At 39.7% G+C, this 7,500-nt stretch overlaps 10 non-coding genes across 10 annotated transcripts; all 10 read left to right on the top strand.

Annotated features, from left to right (window-relative positions):
* The first annotated feature begins 495 nt into the window (after nt 1-495).
* On the top strand, nt 496-614 carry LOC141303944 (5S ribosomal RNA). Its single transcript, XR_012343911.1, has one exon. It is a non-coding gene; the product is annotated as a 5S ribosomal RNA (ribosomal RNA).
* Nucleotides 615-1,415: 801 nt separating this feature from the next.
* On the top strand, nt 1,416-1,534 carry LOC141304253 (5S ribosomal RNA). Its single transcript, XR_012344218.1, has one exon. It is a non-coding gene; the product is annotated as a 5S ribosomal RNA (ribosomal RNA).
* Nucleotides 1,535-2,335: 801 nt separating this feature from the next.
* On the top strand, nt 2,336-2,454 carry LOC141303943 (5S ribosomal RNA). Its single transcript, XR_012343910.1, has one exon. It is a non-coding gene; the product is annotated as a 5S ribosomal RNA (ribosomal RNA).
* An 84-nt stretch (nt 2,455-2,538) lies between these two features.
* Nucleotides 2,539-2,657, top strand: LOC141304029 (5S ribosomal RNA). The gene has a single exon (XR_012343996.1). It is a non-coding gene; the product is annotated as a 5S ribosomal RNA (ribosomal RNA).
* Nucleotides 2,658-3,458: 801 nt separating this feature from the next.
* Nucleotides 3,459-3,577, top strand: LOC141304059 (5S ribosomal RNA). Its single transcript, XR_012344024.1, has one exon. It is a non-coding gene; the product is annotated as a 5S ribosomal RNA (ribosomal RNA).
* An 801-nt stretch (nt 3,578-4,378) lies between these two features.
* On the top strand, nt 4,379-4,497 carry LOC141303942 (5S ribosomal RNA). The gene has a single exon (XR_012343909.1). It is a non-coding gene; the product is annotated as a 5S ribosomal RNA (ribosomal RNA).
* An 801-nt stretch (nt 4,498-5,298) lies between these two features.
* On the top strand, nt 5,299-5,417 carry LOC141303941 (5S ribosomal RNA). Its single transcript, XR_012343908.1, has one exon. It is a non-coding gene; the product is annotated as a 5S ribosomal RNA (ribosomal RNA).
* Nucleotides 5,418-5,501: 84 nt separating this feature from the next.
* Nucleotides 5,502-5,620, top strand: LOC141304092 (5S ribosomal RNA). Its single transcript, XR_012344057.1, has one exon. It is a non-coding gene; the product is annotated as a 5S ribosomal RNA (ribosomal RNA).
* Nucleotides 5,621-6,421: 801 nt separating this feature from the next.
* Nucleotides 6,422-6,540, top strand: LOC141304058 (5S ribosomal RNA). Its single transcript, XR_012344023.1, has one exon. It is a non-coding gene; the product is annotated as a 5S ribosomal RNA (ribosomal RNA).
* Nucleotides 6,541-7,341: 801 nt separating this feature from the next.
* LOC141303939 (5S ribosomal RNA) lies at nt 7,342-7,460 on the top strand. Its single transcript, XR_012343905.1, has one exon. It is a non-coding gene; the product is annotated as a 5S ribosomal RNA (ribosomal RNA).
* Nucleotides 7,461-7,500: the final 40 nt, after the last annotated feature.

Here is a 7,500-nt window from a genome sequence, read left to right as displayed (position 1 = left end):
CATTCACCACCTGCAAACTTTGGATTACACTTTCTGTGGATTGTATATACACTGGTGGACACTCACATTGGACTTATCAACACACTGGGGTTCTTGGACTGTTTTTAGGGTATGGACAAATGAACTGTATTCTTTTAACAGAGTTTACCTGTTTTTAGGGTATGGACAAATGAACTGTATTCTTTTAACAGAGTTTACCTAGTTTTATCGTGTTGTTTTAAAGTCTTTTATGTGAACCTTGTAAATACACCAAATCTATTTAAACCAATTTTCTTTTATGTCTCATTCTTTTAACCACTAGTCATCTCTCACAGTTAAATCTGACCCCATTTTAGTCTTGTAACTCGGCTGATAAGGCCGATTGTTACACTTTTATGGGAGACCGCCTGGGAATACCAGGTGCTGTAAGCTTTTGCCTTTTCTTCACTATTTATTTAATATGCTGGCTTTTACGGAGGCTGATCTTTAAATAGCCCACTTTTTGGAGCAGCCCTCGCTTATGGCCATACCGCGCTGAGAGCGCCCGATCTCGTCTGATCTCGGAAGCTAAGCAGCGTCGGGCCTGGTTAGTACTTGGATGGGAGACCGCCTGGGAATACCAGGTGCTGTAAGCTTTTGCCTTTTCTTCACTATTTATATAATATGCTGGCTTTTAGAAAGACGTGTTTTACCGCTCTATTTATTACAATCATTTACATGTATTATAGAGTTTTAAGTGTTTTACATGTTTTTTAGGCCATTTTATTACTCTTAACATTTTAAGTGTATGTGTCTTTAATAAATGGATGGTTGGCCTGTCATGTGACTAGACACATGACAGGAAGCAGGAAGTACAACTGTATAAGAGAGCAGCATGACAAACAAAGGACAGTCACCAAACTGTTGGATTGAGGAGTTGCTAATTTTAGAGCTCACCTTTCCATTCACCACCTGCAAACTTTGGATTACACTTTCTGTGGATTGTATATACACTGGTGGACACTCACATTGGACTTATCAACACACTGGGGTTCTTGGACTGTTTTTAGGGTATGGACAAATGAACTGTATTCTTTTAACAGAGTTTACCTGTTTTTAGGGTATGGACAAATGAACTGTATTCTTTTAACAGAGTTTACCTAGTTTTATCGTGTTGTTTTAAAGTCTTTTATGTGAACCTTGTAAATACACCAAATCTATTTAAACCAATTTTCTTTTATGTCTCATTCTTTTAACCACTAGTCATCTCTCACAGTTAAATCTGACCCCATTTTAGTCTTGTAACTCGGCTGATAAGGCCGATTGTTACACTTTTATGGGAGACCGCCTGGGAATACCAGGTGCTGTAAGCTTTTGCCTTTTCTTCACTATTTATTTAATATGCTGGCTTTTACGGAGGCTGATCTTTAAATAGCCCACTTTTTGGAGCAGCCCTCGCTTATGGCCATACCGCGCTGAGAGCACCCGATCTCGTCTGATCTCGGAAGCTAAGCAGCGTCGGGCCTGGTTAGTACTTGGATGGGAGACCGCCTGGGAATACCAGGTGCTGTAAGCTTTTGCCTTTTCTTCACTATTTATATAATATGCTGGCTTTTAGAAAGACGTGTTTTACCGCTCTATTTATTACAATCATTTACATGTATTATAGAGTTTTAAGTGTTTTACATGTTTTTTAGGCCATTTTATTACTCTTAACATTTTAAGTGTATGTGTCTTTAATAAATGGATGGTTGGCCTGTCATGTGACTAGACACATGACAGGAAGCAGGAAGTACAACTGTATAAGAGAGCAGCATGACAAACAAAGGACAGTCACCAAACTGTTGGATTGAGGAGTTGCTAATTTTAGAGCTCACCTTTCCATTCACCACCTGCAAACTTTGAATTACACTTTCTGTGGATTGTATATACACTGGTGGACACTCACATTGGACTTATCAACACACTGGGGTTCTTGGACTGTTTTTAGGGTATGGACAAATGAACTGTATTCTTTTAACAGAGTTTACCTGTTTTTAGGGTATGGACAAATGAACTGTATTCTTTTAACAGAGTTTACCTAGTTTTATCGTGTTGTTTTAAAGTCTTTTATGTGAACCTTGTACATACACCAAATCTATTTAAACCAATTTTCTTTTATGTCTCATTCTTTTAACCACTAGTCATCTCTCACAGTTAAATCTGACCCCATTTTAGTCTTGTAACTCGGCTGATAAGGCCGATTGTTACACTTTTATGGGAGACCGCCTGGGAATACCAGGTGCTGTAAGCTTTTGCCTTTTCTTCACTATTTATATAATATGCTGGCTTTTACGGAGGCTGATCTTTAAATAGCCCACTTTTTGGAGCAGCCCTCGCTTATGGCCATACCGCGCTGAGAGCGCCCGATCTCGTCTGATCTCGGAAGCTAAGCAGCGTCGGGCCTGGTTAGTACTTGGATGGGAGACCGCCTGGGAATACCAGGTGCTGTAAGCTTTTGCCTTTTCTTCACTATTTATATAATATGCTGGCTTTTACGGAGGCTGATCTTTAAATAGCCCACTTTTTGGAGCAGCCCTCGCTTATGGCCATACCGCGCTGTGAGCGCCCGATCTCGTCTGATCTCGGAAGCTAAGCAGCGTCGGGCCTGGTTAGTACTTGGATGGGAGACCGCCTGGGAATACCAGGTGCTGTAAGCTTTTGCCTTTTCTTCACTATTTATATAATATGCTGGCTTTTAGAAAGACGTGTTTTACCGCTCTATTTATTACAATCATTTACATGTATTATAGAGTTTTAAGTGTTTTACATGTTTTTTAGGCCATTTTATTACTCTTAACATTTTAAGTGTATGTGTCTTTAATAAATGGATGGTTGGCCTGTCATGTGACTAGACACATGACAGGAAGCAGGAAGTACAACTGTATAAGAGAGCAGCATGACAAACAAAGGACAGTCACCAAACTGTTGGATTGAGGAGTTGCTAATTTTAGAGCTCACCTTTCCATTCACCACCTGCAAACTTTGGATTACACTTTCTGTGGATTGTATATACACTGGTGGACACTCACATTGGACTTATCAACACACTGGGGTTCTTGGACTGTTTTTAGGGTATGGACAAATGAACTGTATTCTTTTAACAGAGTTTACCTGTTTTTAGGGTATGGACAAATGAACTGTATTCTTTTAACAGAGTTTACCTAGTTTTATCGTGTTGTTTTAAAGTCTTTTATGTGAACCTTGTAAATACACCAAATCTATTTAAACCAATTTTCTTTTATGTCTCATTCTTTTAACCACTAGTCATCTCTCACAGTTAAATCTGACCCCATTTTAGTCTTGTAACTCGGCTGATAAGGCCGATTGTTACACTTTTATGGGAGACCGCCTGGGAATACCAGGTGCTGTAAGCTTTTGCCTTTTCTTCACTATTTATATAATATGCTGGCTTTTACGGAGGCTGATCTTTAAATAGCCCACTTTTTGGAACAGCCCTCGCTTATGGCCATACCGCGCTGAGAGCGCCCGATCTCCTCTGATCTCGGAAGCTAAGCAGCGTCGGGCCTGGTTAGTACTTGGATGGGAGACCTCCTGGGAATACCAGGTGCTGTAAGCTTTTGCCTTTTCTTCACTATTTATATAATATGCTGGCTTTTAGAAAGACGTGTTTTACCGCTCTATTTATTACAATCATTTACATGTATTATAGAGTTTTAAGTGTTTTACATGTTTTTTAGGCCATTTTATTACTCTTAACATTTTAAGTGTATGTGTCTTTAATAAATGGATGGTTGGCCTGTCATGTGACTAGACACATGACAGGAAGCAGGAAGTACAACTGTATAAGAGAGCAGCATGACAAACAAAGGACAGTCACCAAACTGTTGGATTGAGGAGTTGCTAATTTTAGAGCTCACCTTTCCATTCACCACCTGCAAACTTTGGATTACACTTTCTGTGGATTGTATATACACTGGTGGACACTCACATTGGACTTATCAACACACTGGGGTTCTTGGACTGTTTTTAGGGTATGGACAAATGAACTGTATTCTTTTAACAGAGTTTACCTGTTTTTAGGGTATGGACAAATGAACTGTATTCTTTTAACAGAGTTTACCTAGTTTTATCGTGTTGTTTTAAAGTCTTTTATGTGAACCTTGTAAATACACCAAATCTATTTAAACCAATTTTCTTTTATGTCTCATTCTTTTAACCACTAGTCATCTCTCACAGTTAAATCTGACCCCATTTTAGTCTTGTAACTCGGCTGATAAGGCCGATTGTTACACTTTTATGGGAGACCGCCTGGGAATACCAGGTGCTGTAAGCTTTTGCCTTTTCTTCACTATTTATTTAATATGCTGGCTTTTACGGAGGCTGATCTTTAAATAGCCCACTTTTTGGAGCAGCCCTCGCTTATGGCCATACCGCGCTGAGAGCGCCCGATCTCGTCTGATCTCGGAAGCTAAGCAGCGTCGGGCCTGGTTAGTACTTGGATGGGAGACCGCCTGGGAATACCAGGTGCTGTAAGCTTTTGCCTTTTCTTCACTATTTATATAATATGCTGGCTTTTAGAAAGACGTGTTTTACCGCTCTATTTATTACAATCATTTACATGTATTATAGAGTTTTAAGTGTTTTACATGTTTTTTAGGCCATTTTATTACTCTTAACATTTTAAGTGTATGTGTCTTTAATAAATGGATGGTTGGCCTGTCATGTGACTAGACACATGACAGGAAGCAGGAAGTACAACTGTATAAGAGAGCAGCATGACAAACAAAGGACAGTCACCAAACTGTTGGATTGAGGAGTTGCTAATTTTAGAGCTCACCTTTCCATTCACCACCTGCAAACTTTGGATTACACTTTCTGTGGATTGTATATACACTGGTGGACACTCACATTGGACTTATCAACACACTGGGGTTCTTGGACTGTTTTTAGGGTATGGACAAATGAACTGTATTCTTTTAACAGAGTTTACCTGTTTTTAGGGTATGGACAAATGAACTGTATTCTTTTAACAGAGTTTACCTAGTTTTATCGTGTTGTTTTAAAGTCTTTTATGTGAACCTTGTAAATACACCAAATCTATTTAAACCAATTTTCTTTTTTGTCTCATTCTTTTAACCACTGGTCATCTCTCACAGTTAAATCTGACCCCATTTTAGTCTTGTAACTCGGCTGATAAGGCCGATTGTTACACTTTTATGGGAGACCGCCTGGGAATACCAGGTGCTGTAAGCTTTTGCCTTTTCTTCACTATTTATATAATATGCTGGCTTTTACGGAGGCTGATATTTAAATAGCCCACTTTTTGGAGCAGCCCTCGCTTATGGCCATACCGCGCTGAGAGCGCCCGATCTCGTCTGATCTCGGAAGCTAAGCAGCGTCGGGCCTGGTTAGTACTTGGATGGGAGACCGCCTGGGAATACCAGGTGCTGTAAGCTTTTGCCTTTTCTTCACTATTTATATAATATGCTGGCTTTTACGGAGGCTGATCTTTAAATAGCCCACTTTTTGGAACAGCCCTCGCTTATGGCCATACCGCGCTGAGAGCGCCCGATCTCCTCTGATCTCGGAAGCTAAGCAGCGTCGGGCCTGGTTAGTACTTGGATGGGAGACCGCCTGGGAATACCAGGTGCTGTAAGCTTTTGCCTTTTCTTCACTATTTATATAATATGCTGGCTTTTAGAAAGACGTGTTTTACCGCTCTATTTATTACAGTCATTTAAATGTATTATTGAGTTTTAAGTGTTTTACATGTTTTTTAGGCCATTTTATTACTCTTAACATTTTAAGTGTATATGTCTTTAATAAATGGATGGTTGGCCTGTCATGTGACTAGACACATGACAGGAAGCAGGAAGTACAACTGTATAAGAGAGCAGCATGACAAACAAAGGACAGTCACCAAACTGTTGGATTGAGGAGTTGCTAATTTTAGAGCTCACCTTTCCATTCACCACCTGCAAACTTTGGATTACACTTTCTGTGGATTGTATATACACTGGTGGACACTCACATTGGACTTATCAACACACTGGGGTTCTTGGACTGTTTTTAGGGTATGGACAAATGAACTGTATTCTTTTAACAGAGTTTACCTGTTTTTAGGGTATGGACAAATGAACTGTATTCTTTTAACAGAGTTTACCTAGTTTTATCGTGTTGTTTTAAAGTCTTTTATGTGAACCTTGTAAATACACCAAATCTATTTAAACCAATTTTCTTTTATGTCTCATTCTTTTAACCACTAGTCATCTCTCACAGTTAAATCTGACCCCATTTTAGTCTTGTAACTCGGCTGATAAGGCCGATTGTTACACTTTTATGGGAGACCGCCTGGGAATACCAGGTGCTGTAAGCTTTTGCCTTTTCTTCACTATTTATATAATATGCTGGCTTTTACGGAGGCTGATCTTTAAATAGCCCACTTTTTGGAACAGCCCTCGCTTATGGCCATACCGCGCTGAGAGCGCCCGATCTCCTCTGATCTCGGAAGCTAAGCAGCGTCGGGCCTGGTTAGTACTTGGATGGGAGACCTCCTGGGAATACCAGGTGCTGTAAGCTTTTGCCTTTTCTTCACTATTTATATAATATGCTGGCTTTTAGAAAGACGTGTTTTACCGCTCTATTTATTACAATCATTTACATGTATTATAGAGTTTTAAGTGTTTTACATGTTTTTTAGGCCATTTTATTACTCTTAACATTTTAAGTGTATGTGTCTTTAATAAATGGATGGTTGGCCTGTCATGTGACTAGACACATGACAGGAAGCAGGAAGTACAACTGTATAAGAGAGCAGCATGACAAACAAAGGACAGTCACCAAACTGTTGGATTGAGGAGTTGCTAATTTTAGAGCTCACCTTTCCATTCACCACCTGCAAACTTTGGATTACACTTTCTGTGGATTGTATATACACTGGTGGACACTCACATTGGACTTATCAACACACTGGGGTTCTTGGACTGTTTTTAGGGTATGGACAAATGAACTGTATTCTTTTAACAGAGTTTACCTGTTTTTAGGGTATGGACAAATGAACTGTATTCTTTTAACAGAGTTTACCTAGTTTTATCGTGTTGTTTTAAAGTCTTTTATGTGAACCTTGTAAATACACCAAATCTATTTAAACCAATTTTCTTTTATGTCTCATTCTTTTAACCACTAGTCATCTCTCACAGTTAAATCTGACCCCATTTTAGTCTTGTAACTCGGCTGATAAGGCCGATTGTTACACTTTTATGGGAGACCGCCTGGGAATACCAGGTGCTGTAAGCTTTTGCCTTTTCTTCACTATTTATTTAATATGCTGGCTTTTACGGAGGCTGATCTTTAAATAGCCCACTTTTTGGAGCAGCCCTCGCTTATGGCCATACCGCGCTGAGAGCGCCCGATCTCGTCTGATCTCGGAAGCTAAGCAGCGTCGGGCCTGGTTAGTACTTGGATGGGAGACCGCCTGGGAATACCAGGTGCTGTAAGCTTTTGCCTTTTCTTCACTATTTATATAATATGCTGGCTTTT

This window comes from Garra rufa, unplaced genomic scaffold (genome assembly GCF_049309525.1).
Source record: "Garra rufa unplaced genomic scaffold, GarRuf1.0 hap1_unplaced_001, whole genome shotgun sequence".
In the NCBI taxonomy this organism is placed as follows: domain Eukaryota; kingdom Metazoa; phylum Chordata; class Actinopteri; order Cypriniformes; family Cyprinidae; genus Garra; species Garra rufa.
This window is presented reverse-complemented; position numbering and strand designations above follow the sequence as displayed.